We start from the raw sequence: 18,339 nt of genomic DNA on the forward strand, positions 1-18,339 counted from the left end.
GGTTCATGTAGGATTTATTCCAGGTATGCAACATTAGAAAATGTTCAACATTAGAAAATCAATGTGATCCATCATATCAACAGAAAAAAAAAATCACATGATCATATCAATGAAGGGAGGAAAAAAAACATTTAACAAAATCCACACCTCTTCATTATTAACCCTCAGGAAACTAGAAATAGGAGGACTTCCTCAACTAGATAAAGAATATCTCCAAAAAAATCCACAGCTAACATGATATTAATACTGAGAAAATAGAAGACAGGGAATCAAGGCAAGGATGTCCCTCCTACTACTACTATTCAATACTATACTGGAAGGCCAAACTAATGAAAATAGGTTAAGAAAAGGAAACAAAAGGTATACAACCTGGGAAAGAATAAAACTTTGTTCACAGATGACATGACTGTCTACAGAAAATACAAAGACTTCACACCACACACCCCCTCCTGAAACTAGTCAAAGTGTTTATATAGCAAGTCTGCACAATACACAGTTAAAATACAGAAGTCAATTGCTTTCCAATGATGTATCAGACAAAGGGCCAGTATTCAAAATTTATAAAGAATTTATCAAACTCAACATCCAAAAAACAAAAAAATCCAGTCAAGAAATGGACAGAAGACATGAACAGACCAAAGAAGACATCCAAATGGCCAACAGACACATGAAAAAGAGCTCCACATCACTCAGCATCAGGGAAATACAAATCAAAAACCACAATGAGACACACCACCTTACATCAGTCAAAATGGCTAAAATTAACAAGTCAGGAAACAACAGATGTTGGCGAGGATGTGGAGAAAGGGGAATCCTCCTACACTGTTGGTGGGAATGCAACTCTGGAAAACAGTATGGAGGCTCCTCAAAAAGTTAAAAATGTAACAACCCAACGACTTAGCAATTGCCCTATTAGATGTTTATCCAAAGTACACAAAGTGATTTGAAGGGGCAAAAGCACCCCGATGTTTATAGTCAAACTATTGAAAGAGCCCAGATGTCCATCAACAGATGAATGGATAAAGAAGATGTGGTATACACACACACACACACACACACACACACACATTACTCAGCCATCAAAAAGAACAAAATCTTGCCATTTGCAAGGACATGGATGGAACTAGAGGAAGACAAATACCATATAGTTTCAGTCACATGTGGAACTTAAGAAACAACAGATGAATATAGGAGAAGGGAAGGAAAAATAGAAACAGACAGGGAGGCAAATCACAAGAGACTTAACTATAGGAAACAAACTGAGGGTTACTGGAGAGGGGAAAGTTGGGGTAACTGGGTGAGGGGTATTAAGGAGGGCACTTGTTGGGATGAGCTCTGGGTGTTGTATGCAACCAACGAATCACGATATTCTAACCATGAAACTAAAAGTACACTATATGTTAACGAGATTGAATTTTAATTAAAAAAATTTAAAAAGTCAATTGCTTTTGTATATACCAGCAATGTACAAGTGGAATTTGAAGTTAAAAACACAAGACCATTTACATTAGCATACCAAAAAAAATTAATACTTAGGTGCAAATCTAACGAAATATGCACAAGATCTATATGAGAAAAAGTATAAAATTCTGATGAAAGATAACAAGAAAGGTAAGATGTGAAGTGGAAAGAAAGTCCATAATCTTGGGTAAGAACACTCAATACTGTTAAGAGGTCAGTTCTTCCCAAACTGATCGACAGACTCAATGCAATCCCAATCAAAATGCCAGGAAGTTATTCTGTGGATACCAACATGTTGACTCTAAAATTTGGATGGAAAACTGGAAAACCAAGAGTCCCAGAGTAGTCAACAAAATATTAAAGAGCGGGGAAAAAAAGGAAATTGGGAATTGCCACCACCCAATCTCAAGACTTACTATTAAAGCTATAGTGATTAAGACAGAAGGTGCCTGGCAAAAGAGACAGGTGCTTGGAACAGAGTGGAGAGCCCAGAAAAACATCCACACACACAGGCAAAGGCAAAGGCAACTCAATGGCAAGGACAGTCTTCAACAAATGGAACCGAACAATGGGACATTGATAAGACAAAACAAACAAATGAAAAGAATAAAAACAAACTTTTCACACCTTTCACAAAACCTAAACGTAAAATGCAAAACTTCTTAAAGATGACATAAGAAAAAATGTAGGGATCCTTGGATTTGGCAATGACTTTTCAGATATAAAACCAAAAGCATGATCTACGAAAGAAAAAAATTGATGAGAGGGACTTTGTTAAAATTAAACTTCTCTGTAAAAGACACTGTTAAGAGAATGAAAAGACGGGACGCCTGGGTGGCTCAGTTGGTTAAGCAGCTGCCTTCGGCTCAGGTCATGATCCCAGCGTCCTGGGGTTGAGTCCCACATCAGGATCCTTGATCTGCAGGGAGCCAGCTTCACCCTCTGACTCTGCCTTCCACTCTGTCTGCCTGTGCTCACTCTCGCTCGCTCTCTCTCTCTGACAAATAAATAAATAAAATCTTAAAAAAAAAAAAAAAAGAGAGAGAGAGAGAATGAAAAGACCAGTCACAGAGTAGAGAAAATATCTGCAAAACACATCCATGGTAAAGGACTTAAAATAAGAAATATAATATAAAGATGTCTTAGTAGCAACAAGAAATCAAACCTAATTTAAAAATGTGAAAAGAGCGGTGGCTGGGAAACCCAGTCAGTTAAGCATCTGCCTTTAGATCAGGTCCTGGAACTGAACCCCACACTGGGCCCCCGGCTCAGCGAGGAGCCTGCTTTTTTCCCTCTCCCGCTGCCTGCTGCTACCTCTCCGTGTGCTTGTGCTGTTAATAAATAAATAGAATCTTTAAAAAAAGAAAAAAAAAAGGATCTGAAAAGATGCTCAACTTTGTATGTCATTAAGAAATTGCAAATTTAAACAAGGTACTATTACATATCACGTAGAATATAAAAAATCCAAAGCACTAGTAATACCAAATGCTAGCAAGGATGTGGGACAACCGAACTCTCATTCACTGTTTGGTCAGAATGCAAAATGGGAGGCACTGTGTGAGACAGCTTGGCAGTTTCTCACAGAACTAAACACATTCTCACTATAAGATCAGTAATTGTGCTCCTTTGTATTTACCCAAAAGAGCTTAAAACTAGTGTCCACACAAAAACCTGCACACGGATGTTTACAGCAGCTTTATTCTCTGAAGTGCCAAAACTTGGAAGCAATCCAATCTCCTTCAGTAGGTGAACAGGTACACTGTGCCACACCCACACAATGGATTATTGGACAATTAAAAGATGAATTATTAAGCCACAAGACTTCGAAGAACCTTAAATGCATATTGCTAAGTGAAAGACCAGTCTCAAAGGCTAAATACTATATGATTCCAACTCTATGGCATTCTGGAAAAGGTAAAAATTAACCAACATTTTTATTTTTATTTATTTTTTAGGTCATCTCTATGCCCAATGTGGTGGCTAGAACTCACAACCCTGAGATCAAGAGTCAAATGCCCTAGCAACTAAGCCAGCCAGGTGCCTCTGAAAAGGTAAAACTCTAGACAGTCAAAAGATCCCGGGCTGAGGGGTGAGCGAGGAGGGTGCAGAGAGAGAAGAAACAAATAGATGAGGTACAGGCGTTTTCAAGGCAATGAAACTAGGCTGTAAGATACCAACAGTAGGTAAATAACATTATACATTTGTCAAAACCCACAGAACTCTAGAAATAGGAGTGAACCCTAATGTAAACCATGGATTTTAATTAATACTGTATCAATGCTGGTTCATCAGTTGTAACACATGTACCACAACAATGTAATACATTAATAATAGGAGATAGTGAAGTTAGAAGAAAAATATCTTCTCTTTGTACTCAGGGGTATTTCCTATCTGAACCCAGTTCAAGTACAAATCCCCCAAAAGGCCAGAAGTTGGGAGATCACAAGAGGTGTTGGAACACAGGAAAATAAATGAGCAAACCAGACAAGCTGCAGGTAATTAAGAACCATTAACCATGAGAGAAGCAGTGACATCACTCAAAATTAAAACCAAGTAGAGTTTAAAAGTTTAGCTACTTTACTAACTAGCTGCAATCAGGGATGGCAAACAAAGACTAATTCAAAGTAACCTGGGAATTAATCATTTAAAACTTACCAATAATCTGAAATTAGTAGCTTTAATGCTATGAAAATTACATGGAATTTGGAAAGATTGAAGTTCTCTAAGCTGCCAAGAGTAAAAAACACTCCTTCCCAGATACATGGACTTATAAAATCACTATATACTATCTCCACGAGAAGCAGAATCCCCCAGAACCATCACTCTGTAATGATGAGAAGTACTAAGAGGGCATATGAAATTTATGAGCTCTGCCCTGAAACATGTCCCATTTCATCGAGACAAAAAAACCAAAATAGTTAAGCACTAATCTGCACACTACATAGGGGTTGAAAGACATAGAAAGTTTGTGTGAGCTCACGTATGTGTGTGTTTCCAACCATTCTTGAAAAACAATGGACAACAGAGATGAATAAATGTCCCTGTATATCCCATAAATATTCCTCAAATATTTATCATGCAACTCCAGCTCTGCTCTAAGACCTGGGGACACAGTCATGAAAAGAAAAGACAAGGTCTCTGCTTTTAAGGAGCAGATATTCTAATGCAGAAATGAGAAAATAAATATGTAAACAAACATTATATTAATGAACAGTGATCAAATAGTGATTAATGAATAGTGATCACAGCTAAAAAGAAAACAGGACACAGTAAAGGTCTGAGTGACAAATGGGATGTATTTTAACTTGGATGAACCAGGAAATATAGAACAATGAGTTGAGATCCAAATGACACAAAGGAGCTAGCCACAGGAAGTGTGGGAAGAGTGTTCCCGCCCAAGGTATCAGCATGTATACAAAAATGTCCTTGGAGCTCTTCCCTCCAGCCCCTGCTCTCAAATCTCTGACCCAGCTAGGTGGGGACATAATCTAGGACTTGTGTCTCCCAAAACTCATTCTAAATCTTTGTTCGGTGACTAAATTATTCAAGCTTGAGAAATTAAAAACATATGCTAACAAGATCTTCCCACCATCTACAGAGAGATCATCTTAAAAGCATCATGAAATAGTAACACTGAAATTCTAAAAAAACTTCTGTTCTAACATTTTAATCAATTTTATATCAAACTCCTTTGTTGAATTTATATACCCATTTGACATATTTATGAAGAGACAAAAAAAAAAAACCCTACATTCCGTAAATGTATTTATCCATCTAACAAATATTTGAGTACCTAATTACACTCTGTTCCAGCTGATTTCTTCTCTTTATCTCTTTTTTCCCCTCAATTTAACACCAATCATAATCTATGTAGGCTTTTAGTTCGCTTTTCAAAATTAATTTCTTGAGCTATTTAAAGGAATTATCCAGTGCTAGAGTTCTCAACACTGGTCACACATTAGAATCACTTAAGGAACTTTTTTTTTTTAAGATTTTATTTATTTATTTGACACAGAGAGAGAGATCACAAGTAGGCAGAGAGGGAGGGAATCATGCTCCATGCTGAGCAGAGTGTCCCATGCAGGGCTCGATCCCAGGACCCTGAGACCATGACCTGAGCTGAAGGCAGAAGCTTAACCCTCTGAGCCACTAAGGCAGCCCCTCACCTGAGGAACTTAAAAACAAAAAGCCCAAAGGGCACCTGGCTCGTTCAGTCACTGGAGCGTGCAGGTCTTGATCTCAGGGTTGTGAGTTCAAGTCCCATGTTGGGTATAGAGATTACTTAAAAAAAAAAAAAAAAAAAAGAAAGAAAGAGCCCAAGCCCCAGTTTTGTGATTAATTTGTTTAAATGTTTCAAGAAATTTGATGCTAAATGTTGTAAGACTAGTTAAATAACAAAAAGATATATTTACATAATACTTCTTGCTCTCAAATTTTGAACAAAGAACTTACTAATAATCAATAACTTAGTAGGCCAACATTTTATTTAAATAAGTTTTATGGTACTACAAAGAGTGAATTAGAAAATCAAAAGCAAGGAGAAATGGGCATGGTGTGAACATGGGGAAGCAAGAGAAAGCAAGAAAGTATGTGACCGGGAAGCGAATGCTTAGCTCTGAGATCCTTCTCTGAGAGAAGGACAGATTAAAACCTAAAAAGAAAGAAAAGAAGGATCCCATGCACTCAAGGAAAGAGAAGTCCCCCAACATCCCTCCTGCTTTTTCCAATATAAACACACAGCTGGGCCGACTTACCACATCCTGGTTGGTACCGACTTTATCAACTTTTCTATTTAGGCCAAACTTGACCGGTCAATGATGGACGGGCTGTGTGCCAAGTGTACCAGTTGTACAACTGACTGTGTAATGGCTGAAACTGAGAAACCGGGGTGAAAGTATCAAGAGGCTCTAAGGATTGCGAAAGAGCCAAGATTCAAACGATTACCACGTACACACAAGACAAACTATGCAGATGACTGCTCAGTACGGAAGTAATTCAGAGTGTTACACTGTGGCATCAGCTGACCCAGACCCAGAAGATTGCTGGAGTTCCCATCATGGACATCTCTAACCATATAGACGACACTGAGCGAATGCCAGATGATGATGGAGCCCCTCACTCCTATGTCTTAATAGAGTTCCTCAGCTCTCCTTTACCAACTTTTCCTGTTGCCAGTTCATACAAGCAATTCTCCTTACCCAGTTCCTCTGTTCTGAGCTATGGCTAAAGACACTCATTTTTTTATGTTTTGAAACTGATTATCTTGTACCATTTTACTTTTTGTTGCATCTTTTTATAAATCAGATGACCGCTCACAAGACAAAAAAAAAAAAAAAAAAAAAAAGGAATGGAAAGGAAAAGATCAAAAGGGAGGACAACAACAAAAAAAAACAGTTCTTTTTTGCCGGGAACCCTTCTTACAAGTGCCAATCAGATAAACTATATCTGATGTTACATCGTCACAACTCCTCTATCATCAGGGAAAGTAGTTCACATAAGAAAATTTCTCTATAAAATGAGTTCCAGGCTTACATTCCATATTTGGCTAATTAGAATTTCATTACGATGTCTGTCTCAAACTGATGCGGAAGAGAATGGAATCTTGTCATCAAGACGTGACATCGAACTAAGAACCCACAGGGTAAGCACTCAGCTCCTGTGATACGAAGACGGCTCCTGGGGATGGGCGGACCCTGGGCAACAGTGGCTGACCTGCGGGCCTGCGGCTATCTGCCGTCTGTCACTCTTCCCTCTTCCTCCTCTGTCAGCTGCTATCTCCAGCCGCCGTCAACAAAGTCCACCTCAAACAGCCATCACTTCCCTCTGGTCCCATTTACCGTAGCTAAGCTCCAGGCCAGGCATCCAGATCACCAGCCCTGTGGGAACTTCTTCTAAGGTAAGAGGTGGCCCTATTGGTGAAATGCAGGTGCCAAGGCATGCGGACATTGTGCCATCTTCTGCGCTATTCTTAATGTTCTGATTGTCCCACTTCCCTCAGTTCCCACCTGTGGCCTCTGGAGGAAAGGAACATATTACAGTAGGATTTCCAAGGACTGATGCGTGGGGGTCAGGAGATCTGGCCTGTGATTGGCCCCAACTAGCTGTGTGGCTTTAAAGGAAGTCATCACACCTCAGGCCTCAGTTTCCTTATCTGCAAGCCAGGATGGACTGGAGTCTTTTCAGAGGAGCCGGCAAAGATCACATAGATAAGCACCACCTCATTATACTAACAAGCAAACAGAAGGCCGGAGGCGAGTGATTTGCCCCAAGTCAGACATAAGCAGGCAGAGAGCAGAGCCGAGGATGGGACCCACATCTGCAGGTCACAGCTAATCAGCCAGCACAGTACAAACAGATCTGAGCAGCTGCTCATTCTTCCCCTTTTCCGTTTTGTCCATCAGAATGCATGCTCCCTGCAAACAAGGACACACAGGACCTGCTGCCTGTCTCAAAATTCCCAGTTCACCCAATTAGAACAGGGAGGAGCCTCAAGGACTTACCCCCCCCCCCCCCCCACACACACGGTTCTTTTACCTATGGAACATGAGGGTACATACATTCACCGTCCAGAGGGCTCCTGCCTTCACTTCTCATGGAAAAGGTCATCATGTGCCTACCCGGGGTGCCAACGAAAGCCACAGGTTCCAGAGAGGAACTGACACAGAGAAGTTCGAAGGAGGCAGACTGGCTCAGCACAGAAACAAACTGTCTACCAAGGAAAACTACCCCATGGGGGACTGATTCTCTTTGAAATACGTTCGAGTGCGTGGGAAAATGGTTTTTCAAGAGCTGGTGGACTGACCAGTCACCTGGTACATACAAGATCACATCCGCATTCTGACAAGAGTGGCTTGCCTGCAGTGTAGACCAGGGGCCAGAAAGACAAGGAAGGCGCATGGAGACTGGGTGAGAAGCTTCTACGGTGTGATGGCAAGGGCGCACTGCAAAGGTACGAGAAGAGATGGAAAGATGTATATGGACTCAAGAGGTTTAGGAAGCGAAATCCACAGGACTTGGTGTGACAGACTAGATTTTGGAAAGGTGACAGAGTAGGAGTTGACTTCTGGTTTCCCGACTCCAGGCTAAACGGATGAAGTGTTTACTGAGAGAGGCAATAGAATAAGAAAGGTGGTTTTCAGTGGAGGAGGTGCTCATGAATTCCGTCTTGAACCTGATGAGTCTGAGGGGCCACAGACACATCCGAGAAGAAAGGTCAGCAAGTCCGATACACAGAACTGGTGCTCAGGAGGTGTGTGGGCCAGAGACAGGAATCTGCCTGACCTGCTGATAGGTGGTCATGAAGCTGCACAAAAGGTCATCTAGGGAAAGAAAGGAACACGGGGGGCTGAGCCCATAATCAGCATTCAGTGGCTACCAGGAGCATGACTTTGCACAGGAGACACATCAGAGAGGTAGAAGAAAGACAGGAAGCAATGCAGAGCATTTGGTCTACTGCGATGTCGAGTAAGGAGACAGAGAAAGGTCAGGTGCGCTGACTTAGAAACAGTTTTGGTAAGAACTCTTTAGTGGAACGACAGGGCCTGAAGGGTGGAAGGTGGGAAAGTCAAGTCAACCCCTGAGCACTGGCTGTGATGCGCGACAGTGACAGGGCAATACCTAGAGGTGGGGCAGTCAAGTGGGAGAGAATCAAACAGGAGCGCGTGATGGGAAGGAGTGCAGGGGAGAGGATCCTCGCAGGCTCCTGGAAGGGCGGGAGGGCATGGACTCCGAGCCAGAGTGGAGACTGAACCCGAGGAGGAAGGAGAGCCCCTCCCCGTACCAGGCGAGGAGGAGAAGGGGACAAATACAAGAATGGGATCATGATCAGCAGGATGGAGGAGGTCCCGTGGGATGGCTGCTAATTTTTCTGTACGACTGGAGATGAAGTCATATGTTGAGATGGAAGAGGAAGGCTACATGTGATGTCAATAGCACACCCATGTAAATGGTCTAATTTATCTGTTATGCCACTTTCTCCCCCTACTACCAATACCTTATGTCCTGCTCATCTATTATTTGGCTGTCAACCCAAAGGATTTTCATATTTCTAAGCCGACAAAGTATGATGTTGCCAGTGCCTCTGCCCCAGGTGACCCTTCCCCATCTGCCATTCCTGCACTTTGATCACCTACCTCTTTTGCATACCTTTCCCCTTCTATTTCTCATTAGATCTCATAAACATGACTTTTTAAGTAGTCTCCTGCCACCAGTCAGCTCGAACTCAACAGATATGACCATGCAACTTCCTGCTGTAAACCTGACTGCAGCTCTACCGTGAAGACTGCATCAACGTGGACCCCTCAATGTATGCAGTGTCCAAGGTGCAACCCGCAGCCCCCACCCCCATCTCCCTTTCTACCATCCCAGTCTCATTCCAAAATGTGCCAAACAAGACACCTATGTAGAAATACAACCCCGACAGCAAGCTCTCCACTCATTTCTGCCTCGGAACTGTAACTTAACAAAACATCTCTCTGACGGAAACACAAATTGCATATAACCTTTATCTCCAGCTCCCACATAGAAGATCAATACCACTTTTTACACAGAACAGCTGTTCCATGTATTTTCCTTCTATGTATGAAGGGGTCACGTTCATTAACACTACAAATTGTACATTATATTCAGAAATGTCAGAGCCTTGAAAGAATATGGAATTGCTGGCATTCTAGCCACTTTCCCAGTTTGCTCTCTTCCTACCTCTAAGTCCTACTTTAGAACTGCTATTTTGAGATTTCTATTTTCCGAAGCTGCTTTGACCAAAGGCATTCTGTCAGCTCAGAGTGAGAAAGATGGCGGGGCGAGGAAGTGCGAGAAAATGCTAGTGTTAGGCCCAAAGAAAGCCTGACGAAGTCCAAAGACAGACAAGCTAAAGAGACTTCCGTGCTTTGAGATTCTTTAAGTCTGTGTGTGTGCCTTTTCTTCTTCCAATGACCTCTCTCCTCATCACGTGTCCTTCGTTAACAAAAGGTTTCTGGATCAGAGAATTCACTCTGTGCTCTCCTTCAGACACTCCATTCAATTTACACCTTTTATTACAGTGGCTTAACATCACCATACAAGAACAAGAGTACAATATACCTTCGTCTAGACATCCCTACATATTAAAAATGATATGGCCACACCGCAGAGGATCCAGACATAAGCACTTTTAAAGCCAGAGTTTGGGAGATGTGATCTGAATGCAAGTATCAAAAAGGAACTAGCTGGTTAACCCAAAAAAAAAAAAAAAAACATATATTATGACTTGAAGCCATAAAAAAGTAAGAAATTCAAACTCTTTTCAGAATTTTAGGTACCTACAGAGCCCAAACTTTTTTAACACTGAAACCAGCTACTAAATCCCAATCCTTAGAAATTAAACATATACGTTTTGATAGTTTAAGTACAGACCCAGAGGGATACAGAAAACAGATAAAGCTCCTCCTGGCTCTGATTCAAACCTTGGGACATTTTCAAGGCTATGTCTGATGAACCTTTCCTGTCAGTAAAGTCTTTTCAGTTTAAATTTCTATTCTGTAAGTTTATGTCCTACAGTTATCTGCTGCCAGCTTCAGGCTGACCTCACCAAGAGAAGTAGGGCAACTTTAGAAAAGGAGCTTGGTATGCTTTGTAGTACTGGACCAGAACCAGTAAGGACAGTACAGTCTTTCAGATTTCTCATTCCGGGAGCTTAAGACGAAAGTCAGGCATAAACGTTAGGTTAAGTGCCTTTTTGACCCGATTCCTGGTAAGTACGTGTGTTCAGAGATGTGTTCAACGCACAGTCGCTCAGCTTCTAGGCACAAGGCACTGGGAGGCTTCTGTCAGGCCGGGGGAGCGGGCGGTCTGACTGTGCCGCACGGTACCAGAGGCGGGTCCTACGGGTCCGGGGCTTTTACGTTTAGCTCAAAACCACTTGCCCTGAACTTTCAGGCCTTTTCATTCAATGTGCACGATTTCACAGGAGTGCTTTCTCCAGGCTGCACCTAGCCCACCCGAGGCCAAGAGACTCACTGCGAAGTGCAGTGAGGTCCCCGCCGAGGACCCGTCCGGGGGGGGGACGGCCCAGGAAGCCCGCAGGAGAAGCCCGAGGAGAGGCCCCGGAGGGCCAAGGAGGGCAGGCCACCCACGGCCCGGCTCCGGGGAGCAGAGCCCAGGCGTGCACCTTCATGAACTCGTCCTTGTCAAAGCAGAGCGAGTCCGGCCCCTTGGGCAGGTTCATCCTACTTCTCTCCATCCCGCCGGCCGCCGCCTCTCAGCACCGACACTCGAGCGAGGAGGAAAGAAAGTAGGAGGCTGCGCTCCCCGACGCTACCGGTGAAGCCACGGCGTTTCCACCGCACAGAAGGCACCGCTTCCTTCAACATGGCAGCGCCCCCGCCCGGCCAATGAAAGAGGACGCCGCAGGCCCGCCTCCGCCTGCCTCCCGCCAAGAGAGGCGCGCGGGCCGCTGCCCGCCGAGCCCAGCAGGTGATGCTGCCCCCATGCGGCGGAGGGCGACACTACAACCTCGCCTACGTTTCTGCAGGGCAGCCCCGACGCTTGTGATGCCGGGTGAGCGGGAGAAGGGAGGGCGGGGAGGGTCAGGGGCGCTCCCTCCCCACCTCGCCCTTTCCCTCGGAAAATCGGCCTGCGAACCTCTTCCAGGACCTTCTCCCGAGATTGTCCCGCGGGAAGCATAGCCGTGGCGGGATGCTGGCCCTTTACTTCTGCGGCCGGTTGTCCAGAGAGGGGGGGCGCGTCCGGGTGTCAGGCCTCCGGTCCCCGGGCGCCGCCGCTGCAGCCGCCTGGGCGCGGAGGCCTCTGTGGGAACCCGGCTTCCGCCCTTAGCCCCCCGGCACCCACCCGCGAGCGTGGCTTCTCCCCCGCTGAGCTTGGCTCCAGCGATCTGTAGGGAGGAAGGTGGTCAGCTGGCAGCCTCGGGTCGTCTGGGCAGCTCCCAGCTCCACTTCAGCTCAGCTGCGGGGCGGCCACAAGTTTGGGTTCTCAGAGCTCTTAAAGAATCACCTCGCTACTGGCCGGCCGACAAAACGCAGCCGACAAGTAGATGTGCGAGCATGTTTATGTCCAGTCCGCTCTAGAATGGGCGGAATCGTGTGTTTGTGGCTAGCGTTGGTTCGATCGCCACACCTGCCCCCAATTTCCGAGACCCCCTCCTCCTCCTGCCATCCACCCCACATTTATTTTGAGATTTTTCTTTTCCTCTTCCCTTGCTCTTTCTCCCACTGTCCTCCCCTTTAGTGGGAATGTCATGGTCAAATGATGATTCATTTCTCTTTTTTTTTTTCTCCGTGAGACTCTGACAGCTCAAAAACCACAGATCTCACGCGCGCCCTTCAGGCTGCAGCTTTGCTGTAATAGCCCAGGCCTGGGCTGCCCCTCCCAATGCTGTGATCCTCCAGAGATAGCATGAGCAGTCCTTAGAAAGGGATGGGACACAGCAAGACAATGGCTTACAGTGAGTCTTGCATTCGAGTCACTCCAAACGGGAAACTGGTCACTTTTAAAAAAAAAAAAACGTGAGTACAGGGACGCCTGGGGTGGCTCACTTGGTTAAGCAGCTGCCTTCGGCTCAGGTCATGATACCAGCGTCCTCAGATCGAGTCCCACATCGGGCTCCTTGCTCAGCAGGGAGCTGTTTTTCTCCCTCTGCCTCTGCCTGCCATTCTGTCTGCCTGTGCTCGCTCTCTCCCCCCCTCTCTAATAAATAAATAAAAAAAAATCTTTAAAACCTGAGTACAGAATCTGAAACAATACATTCCCTAGCAGTGGGCCTGGCAAGGCCTTGTTGAGGAAAACGTTCCCAGTCAATATCCAGAGACTATGACAGGTAGGATGAGAGCTGGAATCTTATTTGGAGAATCAGAATAAATTGCCAGGGGAGCAACTATGAAAGTGCATTCTATGCCCTGTTGTGGTCATTTGGATGTAGGGAATGAAAGCCTCATTATTTGGTCTTTGTTTGTTTACTCTTATTATGAAAATTCTCAAGCATACACCAAAGTGTGTACAGCAGAAGGATCCCGGCCCTTCCGAGTACTTATCACTCTGCTTCCCCAACTGTTTCATAGGCCCTCCTCCTTCTACTGCCCCCAAAGTGCCTGTATTTTTGTTTTGGGGGGAGAGGGGAGGTCTGGAATATATTTTAAAGTAAATCCCAAACATCACATCATTCCCTGCTCCCCAAATACCTTGGTTTACACATCAAAGAAGGAGGAGGAAGAGGTGGAGGAGGGGAAGACTGAGAAGGAGGAGGGATGAAGAAGAGAGATTTCCGCACAGGCCCACTATGCCAGAATCAATAGGTCTAATAAGCTATTCCGATTGGCTCTGAGAGGCATGACTTTTAGCTTCTCAGACTTTTAGGGCCACAGTGCTAATAAGCGACAAGGGCAAATTCAGGCAGCGCAAACAGCAAGGCCCACACTCATCACCAAGGCACCGAGGGGGGGGGGGCAAGGGTGCCAGACCGACGGAACAAAGTTGTCTGGGAACCCCACCTGCCCTAGAAGTCCAGATGAGCGAGTAGTTGAACTGTTTTTTACCTTCATTGTCATTCCTTTCTGAAATTATTGCCGGCCTTTGGTAAAGACATGAACCTGAGCTTGTGCAGCCTGGGGTACTGATCTTGGGGTTGCTGAAGAGAGTAGGTGCCAACAAAGAATGAAAATCCCTGCTGCCTGTTCTCCTTCCGAGAGTCAGGAGGGAACAGTCAAGACCCCATACAGTTCACTGCCACTTGGAGCCCTGGCTGTGGCAGTGGCGTGGCCCACCAAAGCCAGGAGCAACAGGCAAGACCCCAGACCCCAAATGCTAATGGAACACCCTGGGGAGGACGAAGGAAAGGCAGAGAGTCAGCGGAAACCTTCCCAAAGGACATTTCCCTCAGTTTCATCTGGGAGCTGACATTCAGCTGGTACACACCCCTTCAGCCACACAAAGTTTGGTGACTAGCCTCTGGCCAGAACCTGCTGTGTGTCTCCCTACCCTGAACCCTTCCCAAGATCCCTACCATGGCCTCGCGATCCAGGCACTGGGCGTGTAACACTTGACTCTGCAGGGGTCCCCGGGCCAGCTTTTGGTTAGTTAGTTGTCCGCGCTGTTAAGGATTTGACTACTGTTACATGTTTGACTCTCGTCTTTGGTGATGGTACCTATTTCATAGGAAATAGAAGCTGGAATCCAGGAAACAGGCTGGAAGATGAAATTAAAAAGTGGATACAAAGCTTCTAATCAGAGCCAGACACAATCGGCGATCAACTATATCCCAGTCTCTCCCCTCTTCTCTGATCTGTACTTTCCTTAATGAGGAATGAGACTTTAAGTTGACTTTTTTTTATCTTCAAGTCTCTCTCTCTCTCTCGATTCCCTAACTTCCCTCTCTTGCCTTCATTTCATCCTAGAACTTGTGCCCACGACTTCTTTTCTAAGTAAATATTAACCCCCTTTGACTCTGAATCTCTGGAAAATTCTCAGTTCCCTATTTTCGCTGGCACTGTGACAGGTCCTCATTTCTCCTTCCCACTCCTCTCTATTTATAGTTTTCACATTTTTTTTTTTTTGGCAGGTTGGCTACAGAACACTCAAAAATTGCAAAGAGAAATATTGTGTTCTGGAAATTCGCCCGAGCATTTTTTTCCAATATCGTCCTTATGCTCTTCTGATCCTCTCTTGAACTGTTGGACTAAAGCAGCTGACGCTTCCACCAGCAACCAGAGTCATCCTGTCCACTACTGTGGGAACAGAGGGTTTCCATTTGGAACTGCAGACTGAGCCTAAAGTCTGGTGGCCCTTTGGTGCCAGGATAGCAGGTATGGGACGGGTGGGACATGGAGGACAAGCATCATGGTAGAGGTCTCCATTCGACCAGGAAAGCTCACAATGAGCCAACAGGTCCATTTCAACATCTTCTGTATTTTCCTTATAACCTGTTTCATTCCAGAGTGGATTTGAGATCATTTAGTTTGATTCTTAAATGTTTCCCATTCCAACCGGAAACAGACTCATCCTACGGGCTCCCAAATTCTGCCTCATCTTCCTAATCAGTTAGTACCCCAAATTGGGTATGATAGTGCCAGAACATTCTTCCATGTGTATTTTATAACAGACTAGTATTTTATTAGTTTTTTTTCCAAACTAATAAGAATGATAAGGGTAACTTTTTTTTTTTCTTTTAAAGCATAGGCAAAATCATGAAAGACATTGAAATGAACCTAAAAGATTATAGTGTCTTCCAAGGGAAAACAGGTGTTGTCTCATGTACCCTTCTGGGCTGACCAATTCTATGGGATATTCTGTGCCTTTCTTGTCTTTGAGCTATTTTGCAACTCTATAGATTGTACATAATTGATATGGATGCAGATGATCTTGTCTAGCTATCTGTAAATGAATTTTGTCCACTGGAAGTACAGTTGACCCCCTTTCCTTTGGTAGAAGGCAGTTTTGCATCCATTTGCATTCTATTTGCATATCTATTTGCATCTATCAAAGCAAATTCGTTGAAGTATTACTGATTGTATATGTGTCTGCCTTGAGATTCTTGCTTGAAGTGGTGGTAACATCTTAGTGGTTCCCGAGCTAATGAATGAATTAAACAAAATCCCTTCAGGCATTCATCTCATATTTGTAAAATGGTCCTTATTTAATCTTTTCGAGAAAATGATACACTAGCAAACCATGACAAGATTCTGGTAAATGAAAAGTGCAATGAAATCAAATCGGAATGAATTTTAGAATTACCTTCAATGTGGCCCACGCTATGCCAGAGGCAGAGAATGAATGAATCTCAAAGACATGGCTTCTGGCCCCCAGGAGTTACAGTAATCTGTGTCAACATTGGCATGCCTGAGAAATGCATGTGACTTTCCCATCAGGGTTTCCCCGGGGGTTCAGTTAACCTTTCTCTTCCAAGCTACCCTCTCTTGTAGTGATATCAACTGTGCCCTTGGTTTCAGCTCCCATTCCCTAGCCAACATCTCTCCCACTGATACACGACCATCTGTTTCTTTCCTTCCTACCCACCAGGCCCGTGTAACTGACTACCTACTCATGCTATTTCACTGATGTCCCACCTGTGCCTCAAAACCCAGCATGTTCAAAACTTGATTCATCATCGTTTCTGAAAGAATGGCTTATCCTCTTTTGTTTTGTTTCTTTAGAAATGATTCTACCAATGCCAGCGGCATGCACCAGAAACCAGGAAGGAATCATACAGCTGAGCCAACCTGCTGTACTTTAAAACACTTGACCACAATTCTCCAGTGGATACTCAACCCTGGCTTCAAACTCCCTTGTCTCTCTGGTGAGTTTGCTTTCCCTCTAATGGATGACCGTTTCACACCTTCAAAACTTGCCTCAACAATCCCTACTCCCACCTCTTCTGAAATATGTCACCTCACTCCCAGCTCCTGTCCTAGGGATGAGGGAGCAGAAGGCAAGCTGAGGACAAAGCAGAAACTGGCGCCCTACACCCTCTCCCCATGCCATATGTGTAACATTCCTCATGCACTCCCTGCTGCCCTAAAAGGAAAACGATGCTTAACTGATAGAGATCCCAGTCCTGCAGGACAGGAGTTTCCTTCCATCTACAAATGTCCTAGCGATTTACAAGGAAGGAAGAAGCTTTCTCATCAATAGCCTGACTTCCAGACACCCATACCTCAGTTTCCGGAAGCCCTAACATCACCCTCCCCTCCATAAAATTGAGGGAGGCTAAGGGGGAGGGAAGTGTAATAAAACTGAATTTCTTCTAAGCCCAAAGCCCACTGAAAAGGATGTGTGATAGGAGGAATGTAACATATCTCCAGGAAACTCCCAGCTGTCTTCATGCTTTCCCTCATTAGAGGCCAAAACAGCCTTGACTTGACAATAACCAGGTCTCCCTTATCCTGAAATTCTTCTTTAGCATATGACAGTCCTTCTGGACACCCCCTTTGTCCTCACCTTCCTCAGCTCCCAGTCAACCATGCCTCTGTCTGAGCAGCTCTTTCTGCCCTTGGGTCCTGTCCCTGTGTTTTAATAAAACCACCATTTGCACCTAAGACGTCTCAAGAATCCTTTCTTGGTCATCGGCTCTGGACCTCACCCCACCAAACCTCACCTGTGTTCCAAAACTTCATCACTAGTGTCACACTTCAAGAAAATAAAAGCCCTTTGTGCAGGAATTCCCTTATCTTACCACCACCCAATCAAATCTATACCTACATTTGTATCCATTTTTAATTTGTTTTTAGACATTTACTCAACAAATATTTAGTCAGTACCTACTGTGTGCTACACACTGCCCTGAGTGTTTGTAAATCTGTGGCGAACGACACAGAAAAGTCCCTGGCATCATGGAATTTACATGGTAATTGGAGAAATGTACAAGAAACACAGAAAGAGTTGAAGACAGAGCAGGTTTATTGAGAAGAGCAGACATCCCCAGCTAGGGTTTGTTCTTCCTTGTGCCTGGGATTTGTTCCTTCCAGCCCTCTCCAGGACTCCACTCCCAGGGTCAATATCAAGTTCTTGTTCCAATGGATCCTTCCAGTCAGAAGACAAATGACCTTTTTCTTAAAAACAAAAAAAAAAAAAAAAAAAAAACAAAAGACTTCCTTTAACCTTCTACCTTCCTATAACAACCTCCATATTTCTCTCCCCACCTCATTCCCAGCATAGCTTGTAAAATATTTGTCTACACCTGTGGGTGTAGGGTACCATGTCCCCAAGGGTAGTTGAAAAATCTCTATAAAGAATCCTTATGTGCAGATCATTTTAAGGGAGTCCATTTCCAGATCCAAACTCCATGTGTGCTCTGTAGGATAGGTGATATGCCCATTCTTGGGTCTGATATCAGGATACTCCTCTCCTTCCTGGAAGATCAAGACACTCCTCTCAGATCTTATTAGAGTGTAG

At 44.4% G+C, this 18,339-nt stretch overlaps 1 pseudogene; it reads left to right on the forward strand.

Annotated features, from left to right (window-relative positions):
* The first annotated feature begins 6,021 nt into the window (after nucleotides 1–6,021).
* LOC123389103 lies at nucleotides 6,022–6,688 on the forward strand (annotated as a pseudogene).
* Nucleotides 6,689–18,339: the final 11,651 nt, after the last annotated feature.

This window comes from Mustela putorius, unplaced genomic scaffold, assembly GCF_011764305.1.
Source record: "Mustela putorius furo isolate JIRA1106 unplaced genomic scaffold, ASM1176430v1.1 tig00003945_pilon_pilon_pilon, whole genome shotgun sequence".
Lineage (NCBI taxonomy): Eukaryota > Metazoa > Chordata > Mammalia > Carnivora > Mustelidae > Mustela > Mustela putorius.